This window comes from Sciurus carolinensis, chromosome 12 (genome assembly GCF_902686445.1).
Source record: "Sciurus carolinensis chromosome 12, mSciCar1.2, whole genome shotgun sequence".
Classification (NCBI taxonomy): Eukaryota; Metazoa; Chordata; class Mammalia; order Rodentia; family Sciuridae; genus Sciurus; species Sciurus carolinensis.
The window spans coordinates 32,542,682-32,562,963 of NC_062224.1; the positions used below are offsets into that span (position 1 = coordinate 32,542,682).

Below are 20,282 nucleotides of genomic sequence, written 5' to 3' on the forward strand. Positions count from 1 at the left end.
CGGAATAGAGAGATGGTCTCCACCCTCGGGGGTCACCTATTAGCAGCTTGTGAGGACAGCATGACCAAGAAGGGTCAGGGGCCCTTGCCCAGAACCTGGAGGGCCTGGAGACAGGGCCAGGAGGCCTGGCTGCCCCTGAAACTATCCTGAGCCTGTTGACCCCAGCTGGCACTCTCTGCCGGCGGGACCTCCCTCATGATGCTGTGGTCATGCTAATGTGGAGGTAGCAGGCTCTGGGACCAGGATGAGCTCCCTCCTGCTTTCTCACCACACCCCCTGTGGCTCCCAGAGCTGCCAGGACAGCACAGGTGAGCAGGAACTGGGAGAAGTCCTGCCAGGTCCCCCTGAGTTACCCTGCTTGGCCACGGCTTCTGTCAAAGAGGGTCTCCTGGGACAGAGCAGAGAGAGTTGGCAGTACAACTCCTCCAGGTTTCCTGGGTGAAGCCTGTGGGTGCGGGTTGCACAGCGAGCCCGCCGTCCATCCCCATTCAGAAGTGTCCGTGATGCTGGGCAGCTGCTATGGCTCTGGCAGGCTGGCGCTGGCATCTGCCAAGGCAGTGCCTGTCTCTGTAGTGCGCTTGAACCAGGTCCAAGCACACTCCCTTGCCATTCCCATGCGCAGTGTGTGGATGGGTTCCAGATGAGCTCGCAGCAGAGGGGAGAGGTAGCCCTGCACTGAAGCAGACCCTCCTCCCTGGCATGGCTATGCCAGCCTCCATGGCATTGACTCCAGAGTGCTGCTGCCTGGAAGGGAGACCAAGGACACAGCCAGACACTGACTGGAAGCCATCTTCCTACCGTGACCTGAGGGGGTAAAGGGATGACTTGAGTACAGGTTTTGTGCAGACCCAGGACTCCAAACCATATCAGATAAGCTTCCTCATTTTAGGTCCTGCCAGCTGTGACCAGGACGCTGTGGACACACATCAAGACTGAAAGCTGACCAACTTGGACATGCCATCAAGCTGAGACAGTTGGAAAGAAGCTTCATCAAAAATCCAGCTCATTGACTTCATAGGTGGGCACTGCTGTCCAGGGGAGGCAGCCGGGTCTCCAGTCAGAACCATGCTGCCTGCCTTCAAATTTCTATAAGGTACTTACGGGTTTCAGAGAAGCAGCTGGTAGAACAAGCCACACGTCATTTCTTTTATTCAATCAAGCACCCAGCATTGTATTCATTAGTTGAATTCATAAAACTAAGAAAGACAAAAATTCCAAATTACCTTAACTCTTCTTCAGCTTAGTACAAATTCATTAATTTAGTGATTTGTAGGTAATGAGGTTTTAGGAGTCAGTCAGATATCATTTGGAATCAAATATCATTAGAAGTCTAAATTAGAATCAAAGAAACAGTCAACGTTTTCCTAAGGACAAATATGCTACTGGAAACAAAACATCCAAAAATAGGCCATCCAGTTTTCTGCAGGGAAAATCAGGAAATCAAAAGAACAAAGAAAAACACTCAGAAACAGTGAAATTTCAGGGTGAGGCTAAGGACATTTCTTCCAATCCTTCTAGAAAAAGAAATACAATACTTGTTTCTCCTTGTGGAAGAAGCATTTTAAATACTTTGCTAATGTGTATTTTAATTGCTATTTCAGAGGAATAATCATCATTTACACAAACACCCCCAAATTAGTTATGAGTTAACTAAAAAGAATTGTAAGCAGTTGGTAGAACAAATGAGTTATGAAAGCAGTTAAGGAGATACAGAAAAAGCAAAGGCAAACTGGCAGAGCACAGTGGGGGAGGCTCATGGGTCCTCCAGTCCTACAATAAGCATCTCCTTAGGGCTGTGTCCAGGCACAGCCATGTCGAGGTTCGTGGTCCCCTTGTGAACCTGGGGGCACAGTGCAGGGCATGACAGCACCACGTCACCACCTCCTGTCCATGTCTGCTGCACCCTTCTGCAGCCCCCTAGGGGTCCAGATCCTCCACACCCTCTCTATTCTTGGTACTATCTGGTACTTTGTTGGGAACCCTTCTAAAGGGTGGGAGGTGGGACTGTGTCCCTTCTCATGAGACCTGGTGTTAGGTCAGAATTTGAGTGACTATATGAGGGAGAGTGGAGCAACTGAGGCAGAGGGCAGTGTGCCAAAACAGTGACCAATCAAATGGGCAGAAAAACTCCACTGACCCTTATGTTCACCTATCACTCAGCAGGACACCTTCCCATTCTGGCCTATAAAGACCCTGGGCAGCCAGAGCCATATGTTATTTCTTAGGCTCCCTATCCTCACCTGTACCCTGGGGGGCTGGGAATTTAGCCTGAGAGCCAAATTCCAATAAAGCTTGATTTGGTCACTTTCTGTCCAATTTTATTTGGCCACTAGCCCTGCCCCCCTGAGCTTACACCTGGGAAGTAGGAGGAGCAGCCCATGTGTGCTGGGTCTCTATCTATGGCTACAGTGCTGCCCCAGTAGGCCAGGCTATGCAGAAGGGTGGCACAGCAAAAGATCCACATTTAAGAAAGCAAACTGAAGGAGTGGCTGTGGAGTCTATTTTTAGCTGGGCTTGATCCTGGCTCCCTTCAGAGGCTGCCTCTACTGAGAATAATCACTTAAAAGAAGCAGAGCTTCTGACTGCCTGGTGTCAGTACAGCCTTAGCTGGGGCTGCAGCAGGGATCCCTTTTCTCCTACTGCACTGAACAGTCTTCAGAGAACATCTCATCCAGTGCTTGAACAAAGAGGAAACCTGCAGGGAAGTCCTACACATCAGAAATCCAGAAATTGGCACAGGTGGAAGAACCCTTAATCCTGTTTACTTGAATCTCCCACCTAGGCATCACATTCAGTCTACCATGACTATGAAATGTAAGGCCAACTGAGCACAGCAGGTTTCTCTGAAAAGGTGCACCTGCTCCAGCAGGTTCACCTGGGTTTCTATGAAGCACAATTACATACAAAGAACACCACAGGCACTGCTATTTCCTTTAAAATATTTGTTAAGTTTTAGCTCAGGATATTTTCCAAACCCTTGAGCTTTAAACAAGCAAGTACCATAAGAGGTTCTATTCTTCATTTATTAGTTCATTACATAAAAACACCACATACAGAAAGAAGGCACTGTGCTCCTTGCTGCAGACATGCAAGAATAAAATGACGTGATCAAGGAACTTAGACCTAGGGGCAGTAACTCATGTGCCAGAGTCATACAAGACAGAAAAATAGATTAAGCACAACAGGGAAAGAAAGATCACTACCAGGAAAGAATTTCAAAAAGGACACGGCATTTGAGTCAGACATTAAATAGAGGAGGTCTGAGCTCTGTGGAGAAACAGAGGGCAGGCATGCTGGGAGGGATGCAAACTGGAACAGCAGCCCCACCAGGGAACCACAGTGCATGAACAGGGATCAGTAGGTGGTAGAAAGGAAGCCAGGGAGGTGTATGGGATCTGGTCTCGAGGTTCTGGATTGCTGGGGAGGAACTTATTTCATGCTATTATTATTTTAAATGTAACTTGTGGTCTTCACCCTAATGTAGTCGGTGGAGAGTTTAGGAGGTAAATCAAAAGGCACTATGTGTGTGTGAAAGCAAGGAGAGAGGGGTCTCTTCTTGCTGTAAAATATGTGCAGAATGGCCCTCTTCTTCCAGTGCCTGGCACAGAGGACTGAGGCCAGGGCAGAAGGACCAACAGATGTGCTTGGCCTGTAAGGCCTGTTAATAGGAGGGATGTCATTTACAGATGGCCCACTTACAGATTCCCTTTATTGTAAGTGGCAACCTGGGACAGCTGTCACAACTGGACTCTGGGTAGGCCAGCAGCTCACAGCTGCAGCAGGGAAACAGCTTTTCCCCTGGTGGCACCATTACACACCAGTCAGCTGCTCAGAGATATGGGTTGGTGCACAGTCTGCATTCCAACATGCTGGACATTCAGTCTTTTATGGCTGATCTGATACCTCTGAAATAAAATGCAATGACCTTTTATGAAAAGATTCACACACACACACACACACACACACACACACACACACAAGTATAGAAGAGAACAACACAGGCCCCCATCCCCTCACATAGATTCAGGAATCATCAAGCCCTGGCCATGTCTGCCTTCCCTGTTTTCCCTTCTATCCTGAGACATTATAAAGCCAGCTCCTGGCTCAGTCACTTCCTTCCCCTATTGAGAGCAGGGTGGTATCTGTGCTGCTAACTGTCTCAAGGACAAACAGGACTACTGGGCCCCTGTGCTTACCAAGGTTGTTAAGAGATATTTGTACGAGGAATGTGCAGTTGCCTGGAGACCTTATCCGTCAAGGACGAGAGCAGGGCCTAGCCCCGACTCAGCTCCTGAATAGTTCACCTGTTCCCTCCCCCCTTCTTCCTCTAGGACCATCCAGTTCTGGCCGGACCCAATGAAAATCAAATAGATTGACCGGACCCAACCAGGGGAGGTTTAGCTGTTCGAATGTTAGCCAATTAGAAGAACACTGTAAAACTGCTTGCTTTTCCTTATAAAAACCCTGCTGACGAGGGCTCGGGGCCTCTCCTAGCGTCGTTGATTAAGGACGCAGAGGACTGGGTTCGAACTTGCTAATAAATGACTCTTTGCTGCTTGCATTGATCGTGGTCTCTGGTGGTCCTTGTGGGGTCTCAAGCCTTTGGGCACAACATATGGGGGCTCGTCCGGGATCCCCAAGCCCACCCAGACACCTGATCATAGAGTCATAAGTGACATCTTCCACCGGTGAGTAAGGCATTGCCGTGTGTTTTCTGGTCTGAATTGCCTGCAGGCTCTGGTTCTGGGCTGGCACAGTCCTGGCGGACGCGCTATAGGACCCCAGCAGGGTCTCGGGAGACGTCCCCTCGACCCATCTGGTGACATTCTTGTCACATCTGAGCAGCAGGTGCTGCATTCTGGCGATTCGTCGCATCTGGTGACATTCTTGTCACATCTGAGCAGCGGGTGCTGCATTCTGGCGATTCGTCGCATCTGGTGACATTCTTGTCACATCTGAGCAGCGGGTGCTGCATTCTGGCGATTCGTCGCATCTGGTGACGTTCTTGTCACATCTGAGCAGCGGGTGCTGCATTCTGGCGATTCGTCGCATCTGGTGACGTTCTTGTCACATCTGAGCAGCTTGTGCTGCATTCTGAGCAGTTTGTGCTGCAATCTGGGTGAATTTGTCACTTCTGAGCAGCTTGTGCTGCATTCTGAGCAGTTTGTGCTGCATTCTGGGTGAATTTGTCACTTCTGAGCAGAGTCTGCGCTGCTTCTGAGCAGCTTCAGTATTGCATTCGGATGACTGGCCGCATCTGGTTAACTCTTTGTCCCATTTGGGCTTTGTGTGGCACCTGGGAAACTACAAAATACCAGCTAGCCAATTTTTGATTTAGCATGCTATGTGTCTGTCTGTTTGTGTATTGTACTATATGGTTTTTACTCTTGCCTTCTATTAAATTCTTCATTGTGTTAATCCAATCTTAGGCTTAGGGATACTCATTGCAGGGTACTTTGCAGTCCTTCTCCTTGTTCCTGAGAGATTTATTTACTCCAATCCCCCTAGGCAGAGAGCTCAGCAGCTCCATTCCTCAAAAGTAGTAAGAAATAATGTTTTGTGATTTTCTGCATTCAAACCTAACCTGATTTCTCAACCAAAAAAAAAAAAGGGGGGTTAAAAAAAGTCCTGGGTGATCCTCCCTCCCCCCTGCCTGGCCTTGCTGAAGCCTGCATTGGAATGTAGACTGCAGCAGTCTCAGCAGGAAAGGGGGGTAACCTGAAGATAAGAATAAGAAAACAAAAGGGTGTCTGTTTTAAACTTCTGGGTTGCTACACAGAACTAATTCATTTTCCAGGATTCTTGTTTTGTTTTTCTTTAATGCTGTATTTTTGAGCTCATAATTTTGATCTTGCATACCTAGGTTAATGATTTTTTCTTTTTGATCAGTTCTATTTTTTATTCAACTAAAGTTTTTGAACATCTGTTACATTGCAATGGAGATTCACCTATAAAGTTACCAGGCCTTTAATTTTGTGTTATTTGCATGTCATGCTCTCTGGTGTCATGTCTTGTCTGCATCAAAAACTGAGCGCTCCTAAAATTAAAATTTAAAAATGGATCCAAATACTTTTATTCACGTGATTTAAAAAGGGTTCAATGTAAATTGAGTAAACTAATAAAAGTGAAATGTTTTTAAAAATAACTTGCAGGTCTCTAGGTGGTCAAAATAATGAAATGTTAATGTTAAACAATGTCTAATATCAATTGTTTCTAGGACTTTTCCTCAACAGGAAAGAGACAGCAAATACTGTTCAGGACACTTGCCTGCTTTCTTGGTTTTTACAGAATAAGTGAATTAGAGTTAACATGTATGGGATTACTCAAATGTGTATGTTGGTGACATTTGATTAATTTGCAAAATTAAAATGCTCATTGTTAAATAACATCAGGTACTCTTAACTCCTCAAATTCCATGGGGTATCATACTTAAACATTATTGGTGTTTTCATAGGTTGGTAAATTAAAAAGAGTTTAAAATTGCTTTGTGTCATTACTAAAAACAAGGTTATTAAGAGTTATGTTCTAACAGATAAAACCTCAACTTGGAGAGTGAGTGTTCCATCTGCTCCCTTACCACTTCCCCCTGCTCCCCCTCCAGTTCTGCAAAGCTCCAAGGAGCTCTTAGACTTGGATTTAGAGCTACCATCTCCCCTTTCACTGTGTTTCAGTTAGAGTTGTTTCAGAATGTGAACAGAAAGGGGTCAACAGGTAGGAAAGAAAGAATAAAAATGTTTCTGGGTAAGAAAGTGCCTATGTGATGGAATACATGAGGGTCTAAGTAAGTGCTAAGAAAGTCTGTGTGTAAGTATAGGGCAAGTTTCAACAAGTCTGTGTGTAACTAAGTTGGTTGTGTGTATGTGAGACAGCTAAAGCTATTTAAGATTTTTCCTAAGGTGAAATACTAATGTTCTGATATAAGCCAAAGTTTAAAATATATGGTAAAATAACAAGGATTTCTTAGAAACACTAATTTACTCTTAACTTTGTGTCTATTAAGTTTTATTTTTTAAAACAATTAGTCTTAAAAATTGGGGTTTATACAATTATGGTTAAACAACTGTTAAGAGTATTGTACTATGTTACAGAGTCTAAATTTTTCTTTAAAAACTGAATTTAGTAAGATTAATGTGTCAAGGTACTTGTGAAATGGTCACTCCTTGTATATTAAATGTATTCATATTTTCCAGGTATACAAGTTTTTAAAGCAGGAAATTTGTCAAGCTGCTATTCTCCAGAATAAACTTGTCTGTACTGGTAATATTAAACTTAAAGAGTACATTTTATTGGGGATTTATTTCTATCATTTAATGTTCTATTATGGGACATATTATCAGTAAGGTATATGTAAAATTGGTTACTTATTTCACTGAGATAAAAATTTAAATGTAAATGTATATCTAAGAGTTAGTGACAGCCTGATTTGTTTAAAGGTTCATATTGTAAAAGGTAAAAGCATTTTGCTACACAAAGGAAAAGCTAAAAGCTCTCTCAGCCTTTCTTTGATTGATTCCTGTTTTGGATATAATGTTAGACTGTGTTAACTAATGTTCATATGGACCTAGAAATCAATATATATATATAAACTTCTTAAATTGACATTTAAGAAAGAATATAATGCATTATAGCAAAAATGGGACAACAATGACTGAGATTGGGGTCCCTGACTTCATGACTGTAGCATGCCTGGTGCCTGGAAGTGTTCCTGTGTAGGAGCACAAGATGCCTAACTGCTGTGGCAGTAACCTCCCTGGGGAGGCTCTGTACAGGAGTCCTATCAGCTCTTACATTGATATCAGGCACACAGCTCTTGGGCAGAAAGAAATTGTTTTGCTAGATAACCAGTGTTTCATCAGTTCCCTTCTCTAGTTCCTGCCCACCTTACAGTAACTTTGGACAGTGGACTTCTTTGAGAGCTACACAGAGTTCCTAACATTGCACTTTGCAGTTGTGGGAAAAAGTTGCATAGATGGTCTAGTCTCTGTAACTCTCCTGAAAACAAAGAATAATGCTTACATAGTCTCTAAAATAATAAGACATGTATAAAGATTGCTAACATAACTCTTTAGGTCTGCATTTCCATCAGAGAATAGAGCTCCATCTGATCTCAGCTTAATCTTCAAAATCTGTGTTTATAAACCTTTATTTTCTAATACTCCTTTGACCCTCACTGAACTTGAAAATTTGGTCATGCTGGTCATAGCAAAAGGGGCAAAAATTAGTTGTAGGATTAGAACACTTAAAATCTGTAAAGAGTCACACCTTACCTGAGATAAGGCTCTGCCTCCCACCTTACTGCATGTTAGAGTGACTCCAAAATAAGTCAGACTTCAGCTTATTTAAAGTTATAATCAAAAGATTGGTTTTTGTTGTAAAATTACTATGATCTCAAATAGGGAATATAATGTGGTTCTCAGTCAAAATTCAAGATAGCTATTATACAAGCAGAATATATTTTTACTCTTGCTAATTTCATTTTGTAAAACTGTTACCTGTTAATGTTTTGCAGAAGTAGCTGCTTCAAGAACACGCAACCTAGGTAACTTGTGATAATAAGCCATCACCTAACAGATAGTGGTAACAAATACCAGAACAGATAGTAGTAACTTCCAGTACTAATGCAGACTCCAGTTAGATAAAAGGGTAAATAACTGCAAAGTTATGGACATTGAATTTAAAGCCCAGTACTCTTACTGTATGACTGGTGAGACTGGCTTGCTGGATGATTAAGATCAAACTTAGAAATTGGAATTAAATACAGAGGCCAAGAAAAAAAAAAAAAACAGTATCTTGCCCTCAAAGTCAGTCTGAACTCAGGGAATAAGAGAACTTCTCTAAGGAGCGCTGCTGCAAATCTGGGTCACACAACCTCCTGATCAAGGAGATTGTTGAGACTAGAGGATGAGAATCGCTCAGTGCATCTGCTGCAGAGGAGGGTCATGGAAAAAGGGAGACACCCCTAATGCTTTCAAGGAAAGCCACCTCATCGAGAAGACCCTGCCTAACCAATGGCACTAATGGAGCTAAGAAGCTGCTCTTAAGTTCTCTATGAGTGGCCCCTGTGGAAACTCAGCTGACTCTTTAACAAGACAGGAACCAGGTCAATTTGACCAGCTTGGTCTTGGACACCCAGCAAAACAGTTAAAACCAAAATATAGCCATTCTTGGGCATTTAAAAGAAATAATAGTTAAAAGTAACTTAAAATGTACACTTGTGTTAGTCCACTAGAATAAAACTGGAGGCTACAAATGAAAGAAAGATTCTTCAGCAAATGTGCCTGATAACTATCAAGAGAAACTGCCAGAGTCAGAAGTTTTTAGTCAGTTTAAGGCCTACAGACCTTCCTAAGCTATACAGGTAGATTTGATCTATGTTTGCTCGTATGATTACCTAGCCCTAAGTAACAGAAGTATAGAGCTCTCTACTAAACACAGGTTATACCAATAAAGGGATATTTTACAAAAATCAGATGACATTAAGTAGCTTAACTATATTTTTGGGGATATCTATGACATTAAAAGTTACATGTTGTGTTTACATTCCTGATAACCTGGACAATGTTAAAGTTTTCAAATAAAGGCCTTGTCCTTTCCAGCCTTGGCTAGGTCTAGTTATGGGAACAATTTCTCAGTTCTTCCACCTCCTGGTAAGAGATTGATTTCTGTCATTTTCATGATACTCAGTGGCATGCTCCAGATGCTGCAACATTTACTTTGTACTAATTTCATTTCAGTACTCATGTCTTTTTGTTCTTCTATCATAGAAGCACCCGCCCCCAGATGACTTTACAACCTGCTCTTCCCCAACCAGACTTCTGCCTTGGACCCCTCGATTGACCCGATTTAAAAAAAAAAAAAAAGGAACTCCAAACTGCTTGCCCCTCACTGCCCCCTTTCAGCTTCGAAGCAGCCAGAACGACCGACGCCCCCTTTTCCTTAAAGCAGTTGGGAGTTCCTATAGCTAAAGGGGGGAATGAAGCCAGAATTAAGGACAGGTAGTTAGTGTAGAAATAGGGAATCGGGTCAATTTGAGGAAATGAAGCCATGAAGCCATCTGCCTTTGGAAGTTGGAGACTGCCCCTGGAAGAATAAAATGTCAAGGATCTCCGGAGCTCATTAATTACCAAATTTACCTGACTTTAAAGACTGTAAGCAAGGAGGTTTATGTGCAGCTCTGGGAGAAAAATGTTGGTTTTATGCTAATCATTCTGGAGTAGTGAGGGAATCCATGGCAAGAGTCAGAGAAGGACTAACAAACAGAAAGAAAGAATGGGAAGCTAGTCAGAACTGGTTTGAATCCTGGTTCAATTTTTCCCCTTGGTTAACTACTCTGGTGTCCACTACAGTGGGACCCCTAATATTGTTGTTACTAGCTTTAACTATAGGACCTTGTATAATCAATAAGTTAATTGCTTTTGTTAAAGATAAAATAAATACAGTACAGCTAATGGTGCTAAAGGCCCAATATCAGCCCATTAAGCAGCAAGAATTAGAACAGTAGAGACCCAAGATTGGCTCTCTAAATGTTCTTGGAAAGGGGGGATATTGAGAGCAGGGTGGTGTCTGTGCTGCTAACTGTCTCAAGGACAAACAGGACTGCTGGGCCCCTGTGCTTACCAAGGTTGTTAAGAGATATTTGTACGAGGAATGTGCAGTTGCCTGGAGACCTTATCCGTCAAGGACGAGAGCAGGGCCTAGCCCCGACTCAGCTCCTGAATAGTTCACCTGTTCCCTCCCCCCTTCTTCCTCTAGGACCATCCAGTTCTGGCCGGACCCAATGAAAATCAAATAGATTGACCGGACCCAACCAGGGGAGGTTTAGCTGTTCGAATGTTAGCCAATTAGAAGAACACTGTAAAACTGCTTGCTTTTCCTTATAAAAACCCTGCTGACGAGGGCTCGGGGCCTCTCCTAGCGTCGTTGATTAAGGATGCAGAGGACCGGGTTCGAACTCGCTAATAAATGACTCTTTGCTGCTTGCATTGATCGTGGTCTCTGGTGGTCCTTGTGGGGTCTCAAGCCTTTGGGCACAACACCCCCTACTTCAGTTTACATGTCTTAGGTGCTAGCATGTTTTCTTAAAGAACCTTCAGAACGCTGATATACTCAACCTTTAACAATAACTTCATATCATCTAATATCAGTCTCTACTCAAACTGCACCACTGTTGCAAGCAGGTCATTTGTTCAGACGGTTTAAGAGCTTGAACAGTAACATCACATTTGGGGGTTGTGTCTCTTGTTAAGGTTAAATTTGGAGCAGCCCTCCTCTCTTCGAGCCCTTGCCATGCCCTTAACCAGCTGTTTAAGTAGAATCACTCTTCTTACAAAACATACTAACTCCTGTGTCGACCTCTTTGCTTCCTTGTGTTATTGTTCCTTTGTACCACAAAATACATTTTTGAATTGGATATTGTCAGTTTCCTATATGTTAACATTTTCCTTGGGCATGGGCAAGTAAGTCAAAGGATATTCCTCTAGTGAGATAGAGACAACCTGTATTTTCAAGAAAGAGAACTGAATTCTATTGCAGGATTACCATTCATTGCCATGTGAATTTGTATTTAACCTCTTCAAGTCAGCTTGTTTGTTTCATTATGATTGCACCAGAGATCTCCATGGGGTGCCCTGAAAAGTTGTGATCAGACTCTCCTGGAGGTCCAGTCTGCTTAATAAGCTTATCAAGGTTTTTGGTTTATTTCCCACATTGGAAGTTATTAAAAAAAAAAAAAAGCTATCTTTTGGAGGATAAATAATATTAGTAGTAATTTAAAATAAATCCAACTTAGACCTAATTCTATTAAGAATTATTCCTCTATTAAGAAGAAGAACTATTAATTTCAGTCTTGACAGTCTAAGGCACCAGTCTTCCCTGGAGCAGAGCAAAGGCTGGGGCAACATGGCAGGCAGGCTCAGGCCCATAGGGCAACCTCTAGTAAACCTCCCAGGGGCTCTCTGCAACCTTTGGAGTCCCTGGGGCAGGTTGTCACTGCTGCTGCTGCTCCACTGGCATCTCTGGGCATGGTTCATGTTGATAGTGGTGCTTCCTAGCTAACAACCACCACTTCATTTCTTCCATTTCCCCTTGAAAGTGTGAAAGGAGCTATGACCATGTGAATGTATATACCTTTCTGATATTTGCTGGCAGGATTGCAATACCATTCTGCTTGCTAGAGAGCTGTTAAACAGTAACCTAGTAATTGACAATATGCCAGGAAGTGAGTGGTCATGCTCAAACAACAGAACAGGCTCCCTTGGTAACAGTGATCTTAGACTGAGTGAACAGACATCTCTGGAAGGGGGCCCCAACAATCTTTCAGCATGCCCTGAGGAAGTATGAGACAATCTGAGAGGATGCTCCCAGAGTTTGTGAACCTGGGCTGGAATTACAGTTATGAACAGTGAGTAAGCCGGTATTTTAACCCAGGACTGTTCAACTTGAAACTTGTGCTGATTCCACCATGCTATGCTTCTTGCTAATGAGTCTTTGTTTCCATGGCTCCTTTCAATCATGCATACCATTTGGCTTATCAATGAACCCATGCTTTCCAATCCCTTGAGGTGCTGCACAATTTCACTCTCCCTTTCCTTTCTGGCAGATTTATCAGTAGGGTGTAGGCCACTCTTTCCCTCCAGTCAGTAGCAGAGCTCAAGTTTACTCTCCACCCCCACCTCAGCTCCTGCCTTCCTGTCCACTTGGCAGCCTTTTCTTGCCCTTCTTTAGTCAATGAATTTCCAGTAACAATTTCTACAGGCTCATTTAAACTATAATGCTGAGCCTTGGTTCTGTTAGAATTCAAAAGCTATTTCTTATGCATATTGAAAGTAGCAAGCATGCTCTGATGGTAACTCTGGCAGAGTTATGGGATGTTAAACTAGTTTAATGACAGCACATGAACAAACTATTACTTCTTCCTTGCCAGAAACTGAGAAACAGAAAGGAGAAAAATACTTGGAATGAAAAGATCTGCGTTTAAACACCAGACATGTTAACTGAGGACAAAGTCATCTCATCTTTACCAACAACAGAATATAAGGCCATGTTATTATGGTTCTGGTTTTCACTGTGTTTAGGTGTGTGAAGGTGCAACCCAGGTAGAAAAGGGGAAATGTTGCTTAGATTCCAGAAGCCTCCAATCAAGTCTTGGGGTAAGGGATGTCTTTCTGGGCAGGCTTTTATCTGGGGTCCTGAATGAAGACCAGAGGTATCTGCTTCTCCTAACAGAAATCATCATTCCAGGAATATGATGTGGTCTGGAGCCTTGAAATGCAAGCCTTTGGGAATCCATGGATCACAAGGGAGTTGCTGTAGTCTGTTTCTCCAGGAATTTTCAGAGGTGAGGTTCCCAGCTTGTCACAGCAAGCCAGCATCTGATGGGTTTTAAACTATGGTTGAGGGCTCTGACTGCTGTTTCATGTTTCTGAAATTAAAACTGCAGATTGTTTCCATCTTTAAAAAAAAAAGTTCCTTTTAGAATTGTCTTAATTTAGCTACTACACCCTCACCTTCTTGTTATATGCTTTTACATGGGGAATGGAAGTACTAATGTCAAGAGAACAGGCAGTCCTCAACTCACCATGAAGTTACCTCCTGAGGTACTCACTGTACGCTGAAAATGTCACCCCTAACCTGCGGCACTGTAGCTTACCAAGCCTGGTGCAGACGTGCTCAGAACAGCAGTCTGCAGTACGGCAAAGTCCCCTAAGGCAAAGCCCAGTTTATAATCAAGCACCGAATACCTTATGTAATTGATTCAATGCTTTATAAAACAATGGTTGTATGGGCAAACTTTCCCACTATTGTAAGATCAAAACAAAACAAGACAAATTCCAAGTTGGGGACTGTCTGTATTCCTAAATAAGGAGCTTGAACTCCATTTCCTCCTAAGTAGCTCCACACAGCTTCTTTCCTCAGTTCCTGGCAGCAAGCCCTTCCAGTCCCGACTGCCTCAGGGCGGTGGGTTTGCACCCCTGGAGGGTAAGGGATGCTGGCTGAACAGACCTCACAGGATCCTGGAGTTCAGTTTGTGGCTGAACACACCTCGCAGGTCTCTGGTCGGACTTCAGGGTGCGCATGAGGTCTGACCCAGGTGGCTGTCCCACACCGACCCAGGATGCCAGTTGCAGCGGCGCGGGCAGCGCGGGTGGTGGGGCTTGGTGAGAAGGGGCTCGCCGACGGCGGCTGTCCGCACGTGGTCGCCTGCCATGGGTCCTGCGGGGTCACTGAGGGTCCTGCTCACTTCAGTGTCTGGACCAAACCCGGGTTACAAGGGACCTGCCATTATAAGCCTCCTCTGCCCCGGCCTAGGCGTCCACCCAGGACCCCACGCCCTCGGCCTTCTGCCCCGGTGCCTGACAGCAGGCAGACCCAGTCTCGCGAGAATTCCGGTGGCCTCCTTGCCTCTCGCGAGGGCTCGCACCCATCACTTCCGGTGGCGGCGCTGCCTGGCAACTGGGATGGCGGTTGAGCGGCTCTTCTCGCTGGAGCTGCTGGTGGACTAGGTGTGCCTGGAAGCCGCGCCGCCTCCCGGCCCCGCCGTTGCCTTCCGGCTGCTGGATTTCCCGCCAGTTCTGGTTCGCGCGCCCGCCAGGCCCACCGTGCTGCCCGGCGGCGCCCTGGGCTTCGGGAGCGGCAAGGCCTGCGTGTTCCACCTGCGCCCTGCCGCCCTGCACCGCCCGCGACTGCGTGCCGCTCTGCTGCAGCTGCCAGCCAAGTCCGGGCCGCCTGCGCCGCGTCTGCTGGGCACCTGCGACGTCCCGCTGCCCGCCGCCTGCAGGCCCGGCAGCCGGGGCACCTTCGTCCTGCTGGACCTGTAGGGCCGGCGCATTGGGGACCTGGCGCTGTTCTGCCGTCTGACAGAGCTGGACGGCCGCACCCGTGACCCCGCCGGCTGGGGCCCCGCCGCCCTCGGCCCCCAGGACGCGGCCCCCGCCGCCCTCGACCCGCTGCGGCGCGGGAAGGAGCCCCCAGCCCTGCCCGCGCGGTCTCCGCGGAGAACAGCAAACCTGGCCCTGCGGAGGCTGCGAACGGCAGTGTCAGCACCATCAGCACCTCCAGCGAGGAAGACGCCAAGCTGGACCTGGAAACCAACAACTTTTGCCTTCCTCCTCTGTATTACACTCGCTTGACCCAAGAAAAGACGCTTCCTGCAGGCGTCAAAATCACCATTGAGCTCCAAAGGGACGGACCTGAGAAGCTGGGTGATGCCTCGCTGGAAAAAAGTACTTGTAAATCCTCCAACACATCTGATCCCTCCAAAAGATACAGATTCTGCAACACAGGTGACTCCTGCGGTGCTTTTCAGTTCACCAGGGTGTCAGGATGTAGGAGCCCTTAATGACTCTACATGTCGCCCTCAAACTGAGCAAAATACAGTCAATACAATAAGGCAGCTTCCTTTGCTGAATGCTTTGTTAATTGAGCTGTCCTTGTTATACAACCAACTCATGGCGAGTGCAACTCATGTGCATCCCCACTTAGCCTGGTTGTATAGAACCGAGGATAAAAAGGTACCAGAATTTTGTGCCAAATCCACGAGTCAGTCTGAATCTAAGGATAAGTTTTCAGTGGGGGACCATGAAAAGTTAGTGAGCCTTCAGTGTAGAAAGAACCAAGTTGAAAACCTTAAGAAAGGTAAATATTTTGAGAACAGTGGCAACTGTCAAAAAAGGGTGACCAGAGGGCGTCTACTTTGTGGCCTAACAAATACACTCACACTCCGTTTAAAGCAGACAAATCCTGACATAGTAGTACATAAAAGAAAATAGTACAGAAAAATAAATGCAAGCACAAACGTTGAGTACAAGTACAAAATTCAGAATTCCATCCTCTAAAGTATTAAGCTTTGCAGAACAAAGTCAGAAGCCACATCAGCTGCCTAGAGATCAGTATTTAGATTCAGATGCATCTTCTGCTGAAAATAGTGATACCTCAAGGCAAATTAGTGAAGTCTTTCATGAACCCAACACAACTAAAGAAAAAAGTCAACTGATGGTGGTGAAAACAGAACCAGCAGTGGTTCATTGGGAAGAATTATGAGTTCTGCAGAGTCCATCATTCCAAGAAGTTTGACTCCTACAAATATTTCAGAGGATTAAACTGGAAACCAGAGTCCAAAGTCCTTGTGTTTTCTAACAGGATGCTGTTGCTGACAGAATTGTAAATAAAGAAATAGATGATTGGCAGGTCAGAACCACAGATTATGATGTTCCTGCTGAAATGAGTGAAAATAGTTGCCATGAAAGCATCTCAGAAATGAAGTATTCAGATGATTTCACCAGCCCTTGCTATTCAGAAGACTTCTACACCACTGAGGAGACCAGCAAGAGTGCAAACTCATGATAGCAGTCCAGGGGCAGGAATTTCATGTAACAATAGCTCTAGTGGAGCAAGACCACCCTCAAGGAAAAGTAGCAGTGAAAAGAGTTCTGTTCTTAGCCCACTCTTTTTGGCTGGATCACCAGTACTCTCACAAAAGAGAAGGCATCTTTCAAAGACTCAGGACAAAATCATGGAGAAGGCATTTAGTAACTCCACCAGTAATTTATCCTCATCCCATGGAACTGAGGAAAAAGAAAGCCAGATAGACCAAAATAGTAGGCATAACTCTAAGGGTAACAAAAGAGGTCAAGACTTCTCTATGAAACTTAAAGCAGAAACTGGTTGCAAATGGTCAGAAAAAAAGCCCATCACCGTGGACATCTCAAGTGAGTTCTTACCTACCCTCTAATTTGTCAGAACTGGAACTCAAAGTTCTGGATGGCAGTACATCAGATTACTTTGAAGAAGAGGATGACATTGGTTCACTAAGAATTTCAAAGCAATACAAAGACATCTGTGAGTTAGTAATAAATAGACTTCTGGGATATATGGTGTAAAAATGTGCTTTAAAAAATTATGTGTACTGTTAAAAGTTTTAATTACATTATTTTAGTGCATAAATTATGTGAATAGTTTTTATAAGAAAAGTAAATGTCGTTCCTTTATGCTTAACTAATATTCTACCTTAAAGCTGATAATACTGATCATGAGATCACCTCATAACTTAGTAAGATTTCTTTATGAGTTATTTAAAAATAAAAGTGTATCTAAACTTTTAAAATATGGAACATTCTAAAGCTGACTTCATTGAAAAAAGGTTAGTTAATAAGGATAGCTGCAAAATTTAATGGGATTCAGTTATTTAACAAATATATGACATTTTGTGAGATGCAGAAAGATAAAAAAAATTAATATATAGTTCCTGCTCTTAAAAGAGCTTACAGCATGTGTGTGTATGTGTGTGTGTGTACAATGTTTGTGTATTTATATATATATATATACACATCCTGGGATCCACAATAGATGGAGTCCCTTTTAATAGTGTTCTATATCGTCATTTAACCGCAGTCTGCATGATTGCTTGATTAATGTTTGTCTTCCACTAGTCTGAAGTGTTGTGATGAGAAGGACCCTGTCTATTTTTAGCACCCAGCACAGTCCTTGGCATGTCATTGGGATGCAATGAAAACATTTGTTGAACAAAATAAATGATTGCTAGCATTTAAAATACCTTATGAAAAGTTATAGAAAAAAAAGTTACTGTAGTAATAATAAGCACAATCCCTGAAAAGAAACCTGTGAAAGCCCTTATTAAGATATGTTTGACTAATATTTGTGTTTTGCTGCTGCATGTGAACAAGCTTTAGGTGTTCTCTGAAGCATCTAGAGAGGGGAGTTTAAAAAAAAAAAGTTGTCTTCCTGTGTGGTTTCTTGAATAGGAGTTGAGTGTATTGCTTGTCAGTTGAGGTTCAGTGGTTATTTTTAATGTGTGAAAACTTGTTTTCAAGTCTAGTGATAATTTATAATTTCTTCCATTGATTTTATACTTTGACTTATTCTGTGTTCAGATATTTGCATATATTTTCTTCTGAGCTCTAATTTTTTTGACTTTGAATATGTGAAGGTCCTAATTTTTCTTTTTTTATAAGTAATTTATTATATGGAATTATCTCCTGAATGATCTTAATAGTAGGTAATATTTAGAGAGATGGTAAGAAGAGAAGAGGGTGTTCTGTGTGGTGGACCAGCATGCATAAAGGATCAATGGACACCAGCATGCAATTCATGGGAGATGGAGAATTTTACCTTGATTTGAATAATAGGTTCTGCTACACAGTGATGTTGAGTAGTCCCTTTTACTTTGCTCACTAAGGTTCCCAGCATCAGAGTAAATTCCCAAAGGTAGGAATTGGGCTTTTAATTATTTTGAGTCTTCCTTCATCTGTAGTTATAGCCATGGATAATCATTAGCCAGACTTATTGGTGACTTGGTGAGATTTCTAACTCTTTGTCCCCAGTCATCCAGTCCAATAGGTGAGTTTCATACCCTTACTTGTTCTAACTTGGATAAAATACATGGAGAGTTGTACAGAATGACAGTGCATGAACCAAGATTTGCAGAATTTTTCTTTTCTCATTTTTAACCTAAATACAAAAAAAAAAAAAAAAAAAAAAAAAAAAACCTGACTTGATCAAGACCAAGGTATTCTTCCTGAAGGTATTCTTCCTGACTTTCTTCAGGAATCAGTCATGCCAATCAGAAACTGACTTCAGGATGGGTATCTTGAGGTTGGAGTGCTAACCCTTCATGCATTTTCTTATTTTCCAAATAGTTCCTAGGTTTATTACACTAATAAGATATAGCCATTTAGAAAAGGTTAGAAAATTCAGATAAGAGCTTTTGCTTTAAAATATGTACTAAGGAAAGATTATGGTCCTTTCCTCCCAAAATTCTGCTGAAAGAGAGGTGTAAAAATAACAACTTAAAATTCACAGAAAATACTAGTGGTGGAAAAGACAGTTGGAGGAACTTCTGGAAGATCAAAGCAGATGGGACTAAGTTGATGAATAATGGGGCTAGAAATCCACCCTTCAGCATAGCCAGGAGGGCACTGCCTGAAGAAGACTCCTTGGGTCAGAGAGCACAGCCACCAAGCCAGTAGCAGCAGGAGGCTTCTCCAAGTGCTAAGTTAAGTTGGGTATGCTTTGTGCAGGGTGTCAGCACTGTGGGGACACAATAATTGCCTTCCACTCAGGAGGAAAGGGAGCTCTGAGCCAGGGCATGAGTGAAGGCAGAGTATTCTAAACTACGAGGAGACTGTACTAGCGCAAGGAACACCGAACGTTTCCCTGCAAACCTAGGTAGGGACTCTGTCCGTAGGCTTCATCGTTTCTGTGTATCATGTCTGTCCATGCCAGTTACACAAGAACGCTTCCTTTAAGTGCCTCTGGGATGCCAGTTGGGCCCATGGGGAAGGAGCTGTCCTAGTCTATCATAATAGAGCAGTCCGAAGCTTACAGAATGAGGTGGAGATGATGGAACTTGGCTCTGAATCAGATATTGAGTAGAAGAACGCTTGGCAGCAGGACTCTGGGTTTTAGAGGAGAGACTGTGTTTGTCCCAGAACAGGACAGGGTAGATTAGACATAATCCCAGTTCCTGAGTGATAGTAAGACAACAGCCAAAGATTGATGTTGGAGAGACAGCATGGAATGGAGTGGTCCCCGAGTCAGGAGTCGGTCGTAACTGCTTGAAAGAATGTGCGTGTGTTTCATTTCCTTTTTGTCTTCACCTTGGTTATAATTTAACTCTTTTTGAAGGATCTAGTTCTATAAAAGCAATGGGGAATGGATTTGTTCGTGGCTCATAATTGATTTGAAATCCTAGAGGAAGAGCCACAAGTCCCCAGAGGCTGCGTGTCCATATACTGAGGAAAAAAAATGCAGGGACTTATAGAAATCCTTCCTTTCTACCCAGAGATTTCTCCTTTAGCTGTCTGCTAAAACCTCAGAGGGCTTTGCATTTTCTTTTATTGAGGGAAGGTGTTCGATTGTAGTCTAACACCCATCAACTGCCTTTCAGAACTTGTGATTTCAGTATCAACTGGAGTGAATTGGGACTGATTTCTGGACTCAGGATGATGAAACAATGGGTTGCTGTAGATGTAGAGGAGCCTGCGGTTGCATTGTTCTGGAAATGGTTACTTGCATATTCAGAATCTGTGAAAATGTTTGCAGGTACTTTGGGACAGCATTTATTAGCCTGAGCCTGAAAGTTCTTTCTAATCTGAGAATGTCCTGAGTGTGGACATGTGCTGCTCTTTGGCGATGCACCCTGTTCCCAGTGGTGGCCTTGCCTGCAGCCAAGTGCTCAGGAGGGCGGCCTTAAATTTCCAGGTGAAACCTTCCATTCCAGCTGCTTTTCTGCATGTCTGATTTTTTGGGACTGCTTTCCTGCCTCC

General features: G+C 43.7%; 1 pseudogene; it reads left to right on the forward strand.

The window, feature by feature from the left end:
- The first annotated feature begins 14,113 nt into the window (after positions 1-14,113).
- LOC124961199 (microtubule-associated protein 10-like) lies at positions 14,114-16,877 on the forward strand (annotated as a pseudogene).
- Positions 16,878-20,282: the final 3,405 nt, after the last annotated feature.